At 37.6% G+C, this 19,105-nt stretch overlaps 1 protein-coding gene across 4 annotated transcripts in view; it reads right to left on the bottom strand.

The window, feature by feature from the left end:
- Window positions 1–19,105, bottom strand: part of LOC126372161 (broad-complex core protein isoforms 1/2/3/4/5) — a 167,783-nt gene that overhangs the window by 49,919 nt on the left and 98,759 nt on the right. For 3 of the 4 annotated variants that reach the window (XR_007567119.1, XM_050017802.1, XM_050017800.1), the window contains exon 4: window positions 17,390–17,422. The gene's annotated coding sequence lies outside the window, so the exon portion shown is untranslated. Of the gene's footprint in view, window positions 1–9,108; window positions 9,272–17,389; window positions 17,423–19,105 lie in introns of those variants that run through there. The other variant, XM_050017801.1, reaches the window with a different exon arrangement.

Below are 19,105 nucleotides of genomic sequence, written 5' to 3'. Positions count from 1 at the left end.
CTGCCTACCCTTTCGGGGATAAAGACATGATGCTATGTTGTGTTGTGTGTTAAGTACCTAAAGGTACGTTTTTATAATTTTCATCATCATCAATTTAAGAGCCACGCTCTTGTCGGTGCAGCATTTTCCATGCTACTTTTTTAGGGAAAAATAGGGCAGTGGTTTCCCTCTTGCCTTCCGCCCGGCAGTACTCTATCTGACGCAAGTGGAATCGCGCCCAGAGTAGTCTATTACAAAGCCATACTAGGACTCCTGTCCTCCGCCTCTGAATAGTACTGACAGTTACTGCTACCCTCTGTCAGGTTCCAGGTTACAGTCCCTGTGACTTGCCCCTTCCTTCCTATAACGTCCGTTTTATAATTTTGAAAACCGAAAATTTCAATTTTCTATAGAATAGACAACTATTTACGTCGAATACTTGTGGTATTTCGTTGTTGCACATTTTAGCGCCCTCAGCCATATTGCGCCCCTACTTAGTCCGACTCTGGCGCATCATTTTAGTACAATTGTAACGCTAACACATCATTCTTATTAACATTAGTTAAGAGTTAACTAATCCCTTACTTGGAATATAAACAACGCAATAGTTGGGTAACTCTACTTTTAACACGTTAACAGTCCAGTGATCCAAATATGGGTCATGACGGACTAGCTCCATAAGTCCGTGACCCATACTTGTTCAGAGCCCTGAGTGCGGTCTTTGAAAGTTCTAATTTTTCATGATAGTAAGAGATATGGTTTACTTCGTATTGCACTCAATAGGTATTGTGAAGTGTTTAGAAATAGATTATATTTATTATTATTTCCGTTTTTAACAGGACGTATATAAAATTAAGTAATATGTGGGACTTACAACGAAGTCAAAACATTTTGTATGGGGACTGTCAACGTGTTAACAAGATGTATACAGGGTGTTAGTGACATCGTAACGAATACTGAGGGGGATGATTTAGACCATGATTCTGGATTAATATCAAGTGGAATTTTCCGTCGCGGCTTCAATATTAATAAATAATACTTATGTATGGATGTTTGTATGTATGGATGTGTGTATGTATGTATGTATGTGTATGTAACGCAATAGAAGAACAATTGAGTGTCATATGACCTTACAGAGAATCGTGGCTAGACCACCCGGTCTCATTTCAGTTCGCGATACTAAACTTTATATCATTTTTAATACTAACTTACGCAATAACATGTATGACACATAATTAGTGAAGAATCCAGTATGTAAACAATGTTTTTTTTTTAAATTTGTAATTGGAACTGATTTTGTCGTCCTGCTACATTTTTATGAGGTGAGGTGTGTACCTTACCTAGTTCATCTTGCGATGAACAAATTCAAGCTCAAAAATATCTTTATTCAGAAGGTAACATAGTTACCCTTTTATCTAAGGACATCCACCACCACCTTATGATCATTCTAATGAACATACTCTATGCTTTTTTTTGTAAACGAAGAACTAAGTACTGATGCCGTACTTAGTTCTTAGATGCGCGTGTACGATAACGTCAATATGAGTGTCTGTGTAAAACGAGGTGTTTTGAAATGTTCGGGGTATGCTTTAGGTGAAAGTGGGAGTTGGTGTTATTTAAACATAACATAAGCTCACGACTATATCCTAATGGGGTAGACAGGTACATCCATTGCAAGATGAAGTAAGTATCCACGCTTTACCGAGCTTTCTGTTAGACCAACGTGATAGGTAGTGAGCATAATCGCCGTCTTTATAGACGGTCGAGTCAACTATGTTAGTGTATATTATTATGTTACTAATGTATTGCAAAATGTGTAAATAAATTATGTTTTATATGAAATAGTATAGGATATGGTTTCCGTTATTTTGGCTGTCCTGTATCCTGTTGAGTCAGCCATGTCTAGCCGGGTGGCGATAATGAGGTACAACCGACGACATTCGTGTCTACCTACTTTTTTTTTGACAATAATCATATTATTTTTCATTATCATCTTTAGCTAGCACCCCATAACCTCTCTCCCGAATCATATACTCCATACAGACAAAAATATATATTATTAATTACACAATGGTGGTTTGGATTTTAAAAGGCCATTCAGTCTAATATTTATCATCATCATCATCATTTCTAGCCCCACCACAGTGATGACATCGATACGAACGATAGAAGAAGAAGAGAAGACTAAAAGGCGGCAAAATGTAACTACGTGAAGTTATAAACGCATTGATAATTATAATTAAAACACATAATACTGGATTCTTACCGCGTTAAAACCAGGGATATGAGACGCCCGATATTTTAACACTGTTTCAGTGATCCCGTGATCATGTCACTTGCAACAGTTTTGAAATATCGGGAGTCTCATATCCCGGATTTTAACGCGGTAAGAACCCGGTATTATGTGTTTTAATTGTGATAATAACCGCGTAAACCTCAAACAATGCATTCATAATTAGTTGCACTTATTATTGCAACTGTACTTACGAGAATGATTAGCTTTGACAAATATTTTTGAGGAAAATGTACAATGTATTAGTACAAATATATATATTGTGTTTAATTACCTATTTCTATGAGGTAATTATTGCGAATTTAGCTATTTAGGACAGATAAAAATTTGACATATTTGACCTTGAAATGGTTTTTCCTTTAGTAGATACAATAAATAATATGACTGGGTAAAAGATGAACTATAAAATGCAAATCTAGAAATGGAAGCCAGCCTATGATCTAACATTAATCTCCTTTAGAAATTGCTGCTTAGCAATAAGGCCGCCAGATTGTACTGTATTTATCATCATCTGTGTTAATTTGTTTTGTATGTTGTGTGCAATAAAGTATATTTGATTTGATTTTCCGTTTCGACTTATTTCCGAATTTTAATTATAAATTAAGTATTAAGTAAGAGAGTCGTGGTAGCCCAGTTGGTAGAACGCTTGCCTCTCACTTTGGGGTACAGGTTCGAATCCAGCACAGGCCTAAACTAACCATCCCCCTAGCATTATTCCGTTTTCACAGGGTCTGCTTACCTAACCTGAAGATTTGACAGGTTCGGTTTTTTAAAAAGCGACTGCCTGTCTGACCTTCCAACCCGCGAAGGGAAAAACCAGCCTTGAACCCGCAGCTCTTGTAGAGACTTCCTGACCACGCGAAATTCTTTCGATCTATATATATCGTCATTAAGTCGACACCGAAGAGTAGTTATCCTTATTAGGGTAGGTAGAGTCTTGTTGACAAATGACCAGTTACAGCTACTTTTGTATTTCTTCCTCTTCTATCGTGTGGGTTGTGAGGTGGATTACCAACCTCATCAACCCTGATGTCAAGGTTATTATTGACCCGCAAAGGCCCCTGACATGACGATTATTCTCCCTTCCCTGTGACTGTGACACAAAATACTTGAATATATAAATTCTGATACATATAACATTCGAATTTATTTCTAGTTAAGTACTGCTTTTCTAACAGGAAACTTGTAATTTATAATTATATATTTAGAAAAAGCCGATGATACTTCGTCACACGAAAATTAGTCAGAAATCAGAAATCAGAATTATTTATTCAATGTAATTATCATGTATAAACTTGTTGCAGGTCAATGTAACATTTTTGAATTTACGTCATTTCACAAGGTGTTATGGCTGAGGAGATGAAATGACAAGAAACTGCAACAGCAACAAATCTTATAAAAACCAATGAGAGTATTACAAGTTATTTAATAACTAGAGGAACACATACAATACCAGACATTTTTATCATTTAGGTAGTCATTAATCTTATAATAAGCTACATAAAGTAAGCTTCACATGAGCTTTAAATGTATTTTCTTCTGTAAATTTAAAATATTACTTACCTGGTATTTTATTGTTAAAACGTATACATAACCTCAAAAAAGATGAATTTAATTTACTTAATCTAGAATTTTGAATAGCAATTTTATTTTTATTCCTTGTATTGTAATATGCCTTTCACAGTTTCTCGGAAGGAGAGATACATTTTACGTTTTCATAAATAATATTGACTTGCGACAGTCAGTAAGTATATTTATTTCTTTAAACAGCTCCCTTAGAGTCCTGATGACACAGTTCTTAAGTAGCGTGAACTGCTCTTTTCGAATGATAGTAAGTACTACTTGATCTTGAGGAAATACTAGGTTAAATAGCTATTATTTTATTTATTTATTTTTATTTCTTTTTTTAAGCAAATCAACAGTACAAACACAACAGTTAATATAACCTTCTTATAGGCTAGTGTTAGTGCTTGCACCAATAACAAACGTGCACAACTTGTGTAATTAACATATATGTTTTAAAACATGTAAGTAACTATGATTTCGTAGTAATTTGGTAATATACTTACTTATTATATACAAGGTGATACAAGGTGTTAGTGGCACCGTAACGAAAACTTTGAGGAATGATTCAGACTTGGAATTTTCCGTCGCGAAAATATGGAACTGTAAATAATTTTAAATATCATTTAAATTTTCACGACTTGATGAAAATTACACTTGATATGAATTCAGAATCATGGCCTGAATCATCCTCCTCAGTATTTGTTACGATGTCACTAACACCCTGTAAGTATACAAAAAAATACGCACTTATTATTTTACTTTTTTATTTAGAGGGCAACTATTTTTTAAGTATTATTCATTCATTATTTCTCTAACCGGGTGAGGTCCCTCAGTGCTCCCCATTTGTCCGGTCACGTAGTTAATGTCATATGTGGCAAAAAATTAATCACTTAAACAAAACATTTCCATATAAGATTTTTATTATTGAGGGTCAAGTTACTAGTTTTGTTAAAAAATGAGAATGGTAAGAACGTCTCTACTAAAACACCTTTTCCCAGAATAAATATTTTTCATTATTTTCACTTATTACGATACCTAATGTATAAAAGTGTATGTTTAGGTATCCTAGGCCTGTGTTTGAGCTAGTGCTCTCGTGTTATCTAGGTTCAACGGCTCTGCGATGATAAAAAATGAACGCTACGACTTCTTTGTGTAACCCTAACTTGGTCACGTGTTCGCGCGGTTTTTTATGCTTTTTAAATGTATTTTCGGGTTTGGATACCAGTCTTTAGAGTTTTAAGAACATAAAATTTATGTTTTCTTTTTTGTAAAGTTAAAAAAACTGTTTATCCACAAGAGTACCAGGTAGATGGATAATAGTTATATTCATTATATTTGTCGTATGTCGGCTAAACCTAGGTCGAGTTACTGGCAGAAGTTAGTTAAACTAACGGGTTAGTTCGTATAAATATTATTGAATTGAGAAGAATTCGGTAGGTGACTGGGTAAAAGATAAATTATAAAATGCTGATGATGGAATAGAAGCTATTGCAAAGTATTCTTTTCTACTATTACTTGGGTTGTGAGGTGATCAACCTAATCAACCCAATAATAATATAATTTTTTTAAATACCCAATTATAAATATAGAATGATGATTATAGGTAAGAAGTAAAATAGGATGTTACATAACGTAAGGTTACGATTAAATATATTCCCAATTGGGGTAGTCTGAAGTACAATTGGGTAATTTCCTAAGTCAAAGATAAATTATGAAAATTCCGATTACTAAATACAGACAGGAAAGGTGACAAAAATCGTTTTCCTTTTTCTATTTATCTTATTTATAAATTTTAATAAAGAAAACTAGACTAGAGTCTTAGGACTTCGTATCAACAGTGGCTGCAAGTTGTCTTTGATTACTTGTGGCTCTGCCCACCCCATTTGGGATTACGGGCGTGAGTTTATGTATGTATGTATGTAATAAAGAAAAATATAATAATAAGTGCGACATTTTGTAACGTTTTTCTATGATGTGAGGTTGCTTTTTCATACAAATGTCATAGTCATTTCGTGTTTTGACGTTTATTAAAAAGTAACTGATTTGATTCGTTGGTAACTATCCTATTTTATATATTACATAAACTAAGTACCCACGCCTCACCGAGTTTTCTGTTAGACCAACGATTTGATCCGTATCGCCGTGTATAATGGTAAAAAAAATAGAATTTTGAATTTGAATTATGTGTTCCCGAGGTCAGTGAGTCAGTGAGCTCCTTTAGTGCGTGTTATACTGTCAATGCGTGCTACGTGAATGCACATTGTCCGTGCGTAGTCAGTGCATCTAGCCGTAGACAAATCGTAGACAAGTCTCGTGGCGTAGCTATTCGCTACGTGGCATTTTCCCGCGTTTACCATATTTATTATAATTTACGAATATATATGAGGAGCTCGGTGGCGCAACGGTAAACGCGCTCGGTCTGCGATTGTTGAAGTTATGCAACTTTCGCAAAGGCTGGCCATAGGATAAGAGACCACAAAAAAAAAATCATCTCCAGCTCCTCTATGCTTCGGAACACACGTTAAGCCGTTGGTCCCGGCTGCATTAGCAGTCGTTAATTACCATCAATCCGCACTGGGCCCGCGTGATGGTTTAAGGCCCGATTTCCCTATCCATCCATAGGGAAGGCCCGTGCCCCAGCAGCGGGCTGATGATGACGATGATGACATATTCATATATTTTATTACCGGTATAGCTGACGTTGGCAAGAAGACCGCCAGGCTAAAGGACTGGGCTGGACACGTGTGCCGCATGCATCTGGAACGATGCGCAAAGATCATCACGCACTGGGTACCACAGGACGGACACCGTAGACGCGGTAGACCCCGGAAACGATGGCGCGATGATCTCGACGGTTATCGAAAAGACTGGATAGAGCTCGCACAGAACCGGGATACTTGGAAAGACATGGGGGAGGCCTTTGCCCAGCAGTGGGATCATACAGGCTAATAATAATCATCATCATCATAACCAGTCCATTAACGTCCCCACTGCTGGGGCACGGGCCTTCCCTATGGGTGGATAGGGAGATCGGGCCTTAAACCACCACGCGGGCCCAGTGCGGATTGGTGGTTATTAACGACTGCTAATGCAGCCGGGACCAACTGGACCAGCTCGAGATGAAAATTTTTTTTTTATATATTTATATTTGCGCCCTATAGTTCTGTGCTACAGCGGCTTGCTTCTCAATCGGGGAACCAATTTAATTTAAGTCCAGTTTACTAACACAGTTAGGTCAACCATTTTAGACGTTCATCTTAAGATGGATGTACCTCTGATTACCCTAATCGTACAAGTTTTTATCGTAGTCTTCTCACTCCAGACTAATCTTACACAAAGAATTATTTACAACATAAATCGCGATGTTTTTTGGTAATATTTTACGTATCTTATGTGACTAAGTTGTCATGATGTGTTCTAAAAAATAACAAATTCAAATTCAAATGTATTTATTGCAACAGTCTGTTGCAAAGGTTGTATGTGGCTATTTAGCATGACAGCGCTGCATTTTGGGGTTTTTTTTGCGCTACTGACGTCAAATGTTTTCTTTGATTTCTTTTTATTTGATTAGATTTTTTTATGACCCAAATATTGATTCGAAAAGAAATTTAAAAAGCGAAATGATTCCAAATACGACAAAACAATAAATATATTTATTTATAAATATAAAAATCGTTCTGAATTTGGATCCCTCTGTCCGATTTTACGAAATGCCCGGGCAGATAAGCAGCTGAACGTGTTCTATGTTTTTTATACATTCCTCGTCCAGCGAAAAATGATATAAACAAGTTTACAAGGTAAATAACTTTGAGACTCAATTCCCTAGTTGTATAAAAAGTGTAGGCATTCCCGTAACAGTTCAAGGTGGCCTAGGTTACAGGAAAAACCTAGATTCCGTTAAGGACTTTTATTTTTAGTCTGCTTCCGAGAAAACAGTAGTAACGGGAATTGGAAAGGAAGGAATAATGCTTCGTATGTTGATTTTCGACATTTTATTTAATAGTATTGTTTATTTTTTGACATGACTTATTGAAGATTTGCCGCAGATGGCATTAAACACTTGGTCGGACAAATGGGGAGCGCTGAGGGCTCTCACCTGGTACAAAATTTAAGAACGGACCTGAGGGTGCACTCAGGGCTAATAGTATTGTGTAGTCGATTCATAAATGTGGAGTAAGCAAGAGAAGAGAGTAACCCTGGCACCAGGGTTGATGAGTTTTTGAGTGTTGGTAATCCACCTCACAACCCACACGATAGATAGATAGATAGCAAGAGAAGTGTGTCAGGACCGAAGCAAATGGGATTCCATAATCCCTACTTACCCCGGTATGAAATAGGCGTGAGTTTATGTAAGTTAACCCAAACCGGGAATGTTAAGACTGGATTTACGTTCAAAGAAAATTACTACAATAATATACGTATTATATACCTACTCCTAGTTATAGGTACTATTTGTAGATATACAAGGGTAGGCAGTGTCTCAATAAATTAGAAAAAATAAAATATTTAATAATTTATAGTGCTTATATTTTCTTAATGTCCCTCTAGCATAAATAATATTTCCGAAACAATAATATAGTAATTAGTTCTGAATTCAAATTCTAATGAACAATAAATATATTAAATGATAAAAAAATTGAATTTGGAAATTAGCATTCGTTTGAATTCGGAAATGCGATAATTACCAGGAGACGAAAATAGAAGCACTTTAAAATTGTATTACAATTCTTATTGTAAAAATTCTACATAGTAATAAGTATTACATTATGTGGCATTGAACGTACGTAAAGTATCTTAAAAGAATCTCATATTTACTCAAGCTGTCAAAACAAATAAATTATTGCGGTAGGTTGGTTACACGTCAAATGTACTCAAGTTAATTATGAAATCATGATAATTAAAATAATTTCTTAAAAAACAAAGTTATTGTATGAAGCTACGTACAGAGTCATAGGTTATCTAACTGCCAAAATTCGCGAAACTATTTTACCGATGTCCGATTTTTTTTTAGATAAGTTGTCCTATGATAAAGAGTCGTTGTCATTAAATCTAGGTTAAGTAGAAACACGCAAAAATCCATAGCTATATCTATACAATAGTACGCGTTGTGTTGTGCTAAATTGAGGTTATCCAAATCAGTCTAACACATTTTTTGTGCAAATAATTTTTATCATAAAGCCGCGACCTTGCTCCCAGCTATCGCCAAAATTTTACTAGTCCTAACGTCATAACGATATCTCTAGTCTAGAAACTAAATAAAAAAAACTCACCGATTTTTTTAAAGTAATAATCCTGGCACTCACAACACTAGTTCACTTAAAATTAATTTAAAAAATAAAAATTCTAATTTAGAACGCGTCGTTCATGTCAGCCGCGTAAGTGCAATATCTGGTCGGGTTTTGCTTGGGACGGTGTGTTGCACATCGCGCGATCGCCGGCTATCGCCGACTGGCAGCGCGCACGCAACTACGCCACTCCCCGCGCCCCGCCAAAAAAAATATGCCGCGAAAATATGGCGGGAGGAAATACGCAAAAACTGAAGGGGTGCTCGGCGTTTCTCGCGCTGAGGCTGTATGCTAATCCATCGTGTGCTTGGGCCCTTTTTTCCGGGGTGGGGGGTGGGGATGCAATTAAAAAGCCGCGCGTGCGTGTGGGGGCGCGATTAGAACGGAGACGGCGGACGGAATGAGTCTGTCACCCGTTTTTTACTTTTTTCTAGTCTGGAATGTGTACGAATTGTACGAGTAGATAGATATGAGGAATCGATGATCGCTCGTCTGGCTCCGATTGCGAATGTTTGCTAATTTTTTTGCGAGTACTCTGCTGATTATTCCCGTTGTGTTTACGTTGTAAATTCGTTTCGCATATTGTAGCTATGGATGTCAAACGTTGAAATATCCGTTTAGGTACCTATATGACTCTATTGTAGACTTTTTACTACTTTAAACTATTTCCAAGCAATATGAACACCATAGTTTGGCGGAAGTGCTTATTATCTAACTTAAAGTTAAAAACAGTTACATTTTAAATTATATCTGAAAGCAATTTTAAAAACTTACCGTACCAATTTTTAAATATAAGTACAACATTACATTTTTAAACACCCAGACAGCATACAAAAGAACTATTTTCTTACAAATCAAAGCTACCAGTCTGGTTTCGTTGTATTTGGACCTGTCAAAAGTTATTTTAGAATAGAAATCTCGTTTCGAATAGACGGCGCTCTGCAGCGTGGACAATGGCCGATGACAATGGTGTCCGGTAGGTCTGCAACGGTGAGGATGCTGCAAGCTCCTTCGCGCTGCCGCGTCTAGCTGAGCGTGCAACGCACGATAGGGGATCGCAAATACGCAACCGAAATGCCGACAGGAATTTGCGCGCGTAAAGTTTTCAAACGCAAATTAAAAAATGGATGAATTATAGTTTATAAAACGAGAACGTTCAAAAATAAATCAGTAATTAATTAATAAAAATATTTTTAGAATAATTTTGAAATAAGAATTGTTTCAAATTGCGAATCCTTATTTAGTTTAATTACTTAACTATTTAATAGGAAAATAATAAAGTTGCATATTTTTTCAATATTTAAATCTTTCATTGAATATTGATTTGATTAATTACACATTAAGGAGGAAATACCTAATCTGTTTCTAAAATACTGACAAAAATCGCTGAATGTTTGATTGTATTATGAAATTAAATTACAAATTAAATTAAGTAATAGTTCTTTTTCGCGGTTAATTATTTTTATACCTATTTTATTCCACAAATTTTTCGTATGTTAGTGAAAGTTGTGTTATCCGATACAAAATATTTGTTATATACGAAAGACGAGAATTAATTCAAAATTAGAATCCGAACTAGTGAATGCAACTTTTATTTATTTCTTTTTAATTTTATGCAAGGCGTCTAATGGCGAGCTTGGGTGCGAGTTGCAAGAGAGCTCAGTCGTGCATCGAGACTGGCTATTACTAGCCAGTTACCCTATTAGCATTATAATAGCTTAGTTTACGAGGGGTTGCGCTAATTGTTCGGCCAGTATTAAATCTCGACTCAATTAAAGATGTGAATCTCAAAATGTTATATCAAAAAAATGCAATTTTTTTTAAATGATAATAAAATAATTTTACGTAACGTGACATAAAGTAGGTATATTTTTTTAAAATTATTTACAAATACACTTCCGGTGGTCTTTATAATTATTTGACAGGTCTATTTATATTTAAATAAGCAACATTTGAGTTTTAAAATGTTTTCTAAAGTTTTTAAAATATGTTTATATATTTTTATTATGGATAAGTAATAATAAGTTTATAAAAGCATAAAGTGGGAATGAATGTGTACTTACCTTGTCACCGGGATGACTTCTTCACGTCCAAAAAAATTGTAAACTCAACAAAAACAAGAGAATATCAACAGAGTCACAGAGTCAATGTCCGACAACATAACACTACGAAACAAAACAAATCATTCACAAAAACTATTTGGAAAATAGAAAAAGAATTTCGCGTGTTCGGAGTTTGAATTTGAAATGTCCAATGGGAGCGTGTCCGAGAGAGTGTCCAGCCAATCCGTCACGCGACTAGTCGGTGTCCACACACGTGAGAAACTTTACCAAACTTCGCAACCAAACTTTAGCCGACACGCGCCGATACTAGTTTGACTTTGCGTTATTCCAAACTTAAATATTTTCGGATGGACTTTTATTGCGGCCAGTTAATTTTACTTTATTTTTTTATTGTGTTTAATAAAATAGTTTTTTTTCGGAAGCGTCCACCCAACCGGTCGGGTCCAGCCGGTCTGCAATATTAACACGAGCCGCGTCCACCTTTTGTAATGAAACGTTCACACATGCTTCCGCATTACCGTCCGATGCCATCAATAATGAAGCCGGGCGGGAAAAAACAAAACGGCGCACCTCTCCCGGCGAGGCGCCCGCCGACACTACAGCCTCCTCGTCAAAGATCAGAATTGCATATCTGGGTTGCGTTAATGAGCGGGGGTTGGGGGTTGAAGGGGGGTCGAAAAAGTGGCACCGCTCGCGCGCGAATATAAATTCATCGCCAAAAAATCATTACGCGGGGGGTGGTATTACGGGTACTGCGCGGGTTCGTATAGTTTTTAAATCGGGCGCTCACTCCGCGGCGCGGCGCCGCGGCGGGCGGCAGCGCCACACTACTGCACACGCCGCGCCTCCTCCTGCAACACTACTGCCTCACTGCCACGCATGCACCTTGCCACTACACTTTTAAAAAGAAAACTTTTATCTTTCAAAACAGAAAAAAATAACGATATCGAACTTTTCAAATTCCGAACTGTTTGATATACATGTATCCGAGCGCTTAGAACGTTTTTAAAAATGAATGAAAAAGGGATTGGCGGGAAATTAATGCGATAGCGCTTGAGATTGATTTTACTTTTTTTCTGTGCTCGCGTTTCCACGTGTATGCAAATTTCTCTTTGGGCGACGATCGTAATCAATTTGTGCGTAGGCTGGTACTTCCGCACACACATACCTACTAGGGCGGGCACACACACCGAGCGGTGCCAAATTAAATCTAATACAAAATTGCGTTTTATGTTCCCGCTAGTGCGTGTAGGTGTGTGTAGGGTACAATACGAATTCGCGCCCCGTACACTCGCGCTCACCGCCACGATTAGAAAATTATTTCATTTACTATTTTACTTACTTTCCATTACTAAACTACTTTTATTTCCTTCAAACTTTCTTCCATGACACATAAATTCATAAACACAAGAAATTCTGTACTTCTAATAACATCAAACTCTACGTAGCGCTAATTTCGAAGCAAATATGGAACACCTTTCGTTGACGTTTCATAAAAACATTACTCTCGGCTTTACCTTGACAACCGAGCCTGAGCGTCTAAACGTCCTAATTAGCGAAACAGTTCCTAATTAGAATATTACGACAGTAAATATAACGAAAAACGGTCCTACCCATCCATCTATTCGACTGTACTTTAAAACTCACACAAGCTTAATGTTAAAAATGAATTACCAACACAGCTACGATGCCTCCCTCTACACTCATTTTCATTTCGATGTTTTTGGGGTTTTTGCTGGATGGGGCCACCCCCACCCTACCACCCTATGAAAATAGGATATATTTTTATGTTTTATTCGCCCGGAAGCCCGTAGCTTAGTTGCATGTTTATTAGAACTTTTTATTAGTAGAAACAGTAAGGTTTTTCGCGTTTTTCCGTTGGCCGCGTTTCGGGATGATTTGCGTTTGGTATTCAACTGTTTTCTGTCACGATATGTTTGTTTTTCATTTGTTAGTTGGTTATTACGATAGTGCATGCATCAATTGGGTTTATGGATTTGTAATAGGGGTTGTAAACCGTTCGTGTTTGTCGTCTGTGATTGTTTCCGGATATAACTGTTCAGTTACGGTTTACTTTATTGATTGTCAACTTGACTCGAATTGATTTGGCAAACTTTCTATTATTCTTTCATTGGAGGGAATTATCTACTTGGTTGAGGAGCTCGGTGGCGCAGCGGTAAACGCGCTCGGATTGCGATTGTTTAAGTTAAGCTTCCGCAAAGGTCATAGGATGGGTGACCACAAAAAAAAGTTTTCATCTCGAGCTCCTCCGTGCTTCGGAAGGCACGTTAAGCCGTTGGTCCCGGCTGCATTAGCAGTCGTTAATAACCATCAATCCGCACTGGGCCCGCGTGGTGGTTTAAGGCCCGATCTCCCTATCCATCCATAGGGAAGGCCCGTGCCCCAGCTGTGGGGACGTTAATGGGCTGGTGATGATGATGATCTACTTGGTACTGCGCTGTCCTGGGAGCATGTAAAAGACTTACAAACACGTTTAGCTTCTTTTCTTACCGGAAATGTCGTAAAATCGTGAATGGGGTATTTGACTGGGTCAAGGATAAATTATAATAATGCTAAATCTGGAAGTAGAAGACAATCTAAGACAACCATAAATTAATCTCATTATACTTTATGACATATTTCCGAAATTTATTCTTCTTCTTCTATCGTGTGGGTTGTGAGGCGGAGTACCAACCTCATCAACCCTGGTGTCAGGGTTACTATTGAGCTCATGTATCGACTGCTTACATCAGTAGGTAGTGACCGGGACCAACAGCTTAACGTGCCTTCCGAAGCACGGATCATCTTACTTTCTGTCAATCAGGTGATCAGCCTGTAATGTCCTAACCAAACTATGGACCACAAAATAATTTTTGTGATATGTTTGCTTTAATTATTGTAGATTTGCTGTAAATAGCATTAACTACATGGCCGGACAAATGGGTAGCGCTGAAGGCTCTCACCCGGTACAACGTTTAATAGGTACAACAGGCCTAAGGGTGCCCAGTTGGGCGCGAACCTCGGCTCAGGCCGTCGTCTGAGAGGAAATTATTTTAAAGAATTAATCGACCCTGGCAGGTCGATAGCGACAAGCGCTGCTTGACGGAAATCGTCGACCACGCCGGCGGGGTCAGTATCGGGGTCCTGAAACCACTGGAACACGGAGGTCGTTATAATGGCGTGACTTTAGGTAAGTACGGTCACGAGTACTAATATGTATACACTTTGAAACCATGTCACATTAACTTTTTTGAAAAATTAAACCGTAAGGCTCATTAAAAGTCAAATATGATAGTGCGACAGGGTTCTAAAGTGAGTACATGATATTGCACATGACTGTACGAGTATGTATAGTTGGAAACACACGATTCTATTAGATCGAAATAGAAAAAGGCGGTATATCTCTTCAAAATGAGGCGATTCTCATGCATAGAACGAAGCGTTGCCGATTACCTTCAAGTGTGTATCTAAATACAGCGTGGAAAAAAAATGACTCAAGTCCTGTTGCCGGGTTTATAAAACTAACATAACAAAATTACATCACGCTTGTATCTCCAAAGGCGTAGGTAGAAGATAGAATAAAAACTATCTCATCATCATCACTAATTTAAGAGCCATGCTTTTGTCGGTGTAGCATTCTCCATTCTTTTTTATCAAAGACCAATTCCTTCACTTCCTTATAAGACACGACGTTCACCTTCTCTTTAATCTGTTTCATGTAAGCTCTTCTTGGTCTTTCGCTTCCTCTCACTAAAAACAACAAAACTATCTACAAAACATTTTTTTTTTAATATGTGTCATAAGGTATATAATAAGGTAGATAGATAAAATACTTTATTGAGCACAATGGACGCAAGATACAGAAAGGCACAACAGGCGGCCTTATTACTCATGTAGCAATTTCTTCCAGGCAACCTTAGATATTATTTTAAAAGGAAATAAGTAAGAGCAAAGAAATAGAAAGAGCCGTGGTAGCCCAGTTGGTAGAACGCTTGCCTCTCACTTTGCGGTTGCAGGTTCGAATCCAGTACAAACCTAAACCAATGATTGTCGAATTTGTTTTCGAATACATGTTTAGATCATAAATGATTATCACGTGCTCAGCGATGAAGGGAAACATCGTAAGGAAACCCACATTCCCGAGAAATGCATTTTTCGGAGGGATGTGACTGAATCCCCATTTGGGATTGCGGGCGTGAGTTTATGTATGTATGTATGTATGTGACTGAATCTATGTTGGGCTGGTTTTCCCTTCGCGGGTTGGAAGGTAAGACCGGCAATCGCTTCTGTAAAACCGGACCTGTCAAATCTGCAGGTTAGGTAAGCGGACCCTGTGAGATACAGGATAACGTTAGGGAGATGATGACGATTTTTAAAGAAAAAAAAGACGGCGAAATAATCCTTTGCGTAGAGCAGAGCATTTTTCCAAATGTCCGGTAACGTATCATCATGCCTGTATCCTCGAAGGGGTAGGCAGAGGTCTATAGTAAACCTAAACCCACTCCTCGCCAGCTTCGTTTATGTTCCATGTAATAGGGGGACAGCCTATTGCCATTAACCGGGCACAAACCCTGGCAATCACTTGGTATCAATTATCTTTGATCTAGATGAATTCAAATTCATAAAGTCGTTCAGTGGTTTAAGAGTGTGTTTAGAGCATTTTTTCAATCAATTCTTTTCTTTTCAAAACAAATATTTAAGTAATGTCAATTTATTTGCGAGAACACATAAAATACAAAAAGATAAATAATTCAAATACCAATGGGATGATGTGTTCGGCCTGTGTGTAGGCGTACAAATATATATATATATATAAATAATAATAAAGAAATGGTAAATTGAAAAGAAAGTTATACTTATTATTAAAAAAAATACAAAATTAAATAATTTTTATGTTAAAAATATTCCTTCAAATTATAATAACATTCTTTTTTCTTACAGTCAGACGGATCTTAGACCAAGAGTTTGCGGACATAGGTAATAAAACCTTAAACGCCATGTCACTGTACAAGAGTCACCCAAACACACCAGAACCCATCCATATTTTACATAGTTCGACAGCAACATATTAAAAATAAAATAATGTTGTTATCGGGGTGTGGGGAGGTGGCGCGGCATAATAAATTCATTTGTAGTTTTTCCGATAATTCCGCCATTGGTGGAAAAATGACTACTTTTCATTTAGCCCGCCCGTTGTTTTATCTCTTTTTATCATTAACACCCCAATGTATCTGCGTCACATGCATTTTTTTATAGCACACACACACACAAGTGCTTCCTGCTTATGTCGGCCGACGCATATATTTATAACTTTGTACATACGTGTCGGGAAAAAAGTTCAAACCGCAGGCAAATAGTTCTACTTATATATATTATGCGAACATTTTAATTTTAATTCCATTAAAGATAAAATTGATGATTGAACACCTAATAAGGCACGACGAATTTATTAAAAACATCATAGAAGGAAAGCTAGAAGGAAAGAGAGGAAGGGGAAGACCAAGAAGAGCTTACATGGAACAGATTAAAGAAAAGGTTAACGTCGTGTCTTATAGGGAAGTCAAGGAATTGGCCTTTGATAGACTGGAATGGAAAATGCTACACCGACAAGAGCGTGGCTCTTAAATTGATGATGATAATGAAAGATAAAATTAATGGAAACTTAATATAAGAAAAGAATCCGCGATAGCTTTGTACGGAGAACGCATAAGTTACATCATAGTGTAACAGGGTCGAGTCCCGGGTCGTGCTAAACCACTGAACTCGTGTTTGAGAGTATGAATTCATTATTGGATCATTCTTCTCCTTATCGTGTGGGTTGTGAGGTGGAATACCAGCCTCACCAATCCTGGTGTCAGGGTTATAATTGGGCCGCCAAAGGCCCCTGACATGGCTCACGTAACGATTACTCACTTACATCAGTAAATAGTAACCGGGACCAACAGCTTAACGTGCTTTCCGATGCACGGATCATCTTAGTTTAGATCATTTATTTCACATGGATTCCATATTTGTTTCCAAATTGGAGATGTCCTTAGAAAAGGTTCAGTACGATCTACTCTGAACCGGCGTGTATGAAACGATTGATAAAAGGAAGCAAGAGAAGTGTGTCAGGATCGAACCAAATAGAATTCCATAGTCTGCTTACCCTGGTGGGAAATAGGCGTGTTATTATGTATGTAAGTATGTGTAATATTGCTTACCTTCACGTAAGGTGTCAGATGCGTGACCAGTATCTGAAAAATAAATAAAATGTAATTAGAAACGTGCGCAACATATAGCTATCTCTCTTTAATCAATTAATCATTTACGTCACAACAAAAAATATTGCATTAAGTGAAGAACACTTGTTTATTTTGTTTTACCTTGGCATTAACTATTTGGCCGGACAAATGGACAGGCCAGAACGCTCTCAGAAATACTACCTAGGCAACTTTTAAATGCAACAAAATGAAACTAAAATAACAAAATGGCTGCCGCCACTAGCCAGTAACAGACATACAAATATTTCTGTCTAAGTTAACACAGTTGGTTTTCAGTAATTCTAATATGAATGCTATATAAATACTAAAATTATCAGCCAGTGTTACACTGGGTACGCGAACCGAGATGTATATTATTGAGAAGGTCATGGTTTTGTGTTAATTTTGAGAGCTAGAAAATAAGCGTTTTTAATTTTTAACCCCCGACGCAAAAACGACGGGGTGTTATAAGTTTGACGTGTCTGTGTAAATGTGTATGTGTCTGTCTGTGGCATCGTAGCTCCCAAACGGATGATCCGATTTTAATGTGTTTTTTTGTGTTTGAAAGGTATACCAGTCGAGAGTGTTCTTAGCTATGTTTGGTGGAAATCGGTTCAGGTCTTCAAGGTCATCTGGTCGTTTGTTAAGTGTGATAGGAATGTTACACGCTCAGTTCGCTTGCAAGCATATGTGGGATAAGTTATTTTTTGCTTTTTTAACCTTTTGTCATAATAATTGAGTACTTTTTTTGTTTCTTTTTAATATTTGTATTTTTACAATACTTATCCGAATCCTGTCAAATAGCCAATTGTACTGAACTAGATGTTCGTGTTAATAGTTAATAGTAGTCAGTACTGACTGCTTATCGTGTCCTCCGAAGTTTAAGGACATTGTAGGTTGAATCACCTGATTGCCGGAAAAGGAACGAATCATCGTATTCCGTGCTTTGGAAGGCACGGTAAAGCTGGCGGTTACGCTACTAGCGTAAACACCACCAACCTGTATTAGAAGAGCGCGGTGGAGTATGCTCCATACAGTCTCCTGTTGATGGAGGGGACGCCTGTGGCCAGCCATGTTTATTTTATTTATTAAAAAGTATGACGTAAAACGTAAGATGAAGTAGAATTGATGTTGGCCGAATGCACCCAGACAGATGTGCCAAAGCGCTCACGCAATGGTTGCCCACAGATGGATTACGTAGCAGGGCTAGGCCCAAAAGAAGATGGAAAAACAAAGATGCCTTTGAAGTGGACAGGCTGGATAAGGAACTGTGGAAGAGGAGGCCTTAGCTCAACGGAATAAAAAAAAATAGGTGATTTGACTGGTTTGTATCATCACTTTCATCACACCCCGGACACTTCATACAAAAACCTCGTTTTACACGGACACCACACATTGACGTCATCGTACGGTCACGAGCATTAATATCTATACACTTTGGTACCATGTCACATTAACTTTTTTGACAAATTGAACTGTAAGTTTCACTAAATGTCAAATATGTTAGTGCGGCAGAGTCCTAAAGTGGGTACATTATATTGCTCATGACTGTACACGCGCATCTGTGCGAGTGACGTCTGACGCCCATACGATTGAAGACTAAAGTAAGACCGAGGGGGTGAGGTAAACTTAGCTCAGCCTTTGGTGGGGAGCGGAGAGTTGCCGTTTTATAGGTAT

The sequence above is a fragment of the Pectinophora gossypiella genome, chromosome 13 (assembly GCF_024362695.1).
Source record: "Pectinophora gossypiella chromosome 13, ilPecGoss1.1, whole genome shotgun sequence".
NCBI lineage: Eukaryota > Metazoa > Arthropoda > Insecta > Lepidoptera > Gelechiidae > Pectinophora > Pectinophora gossypiella.
This window is presented reverse-complemented; position numbering and strand designations above follow the sequence as displayed.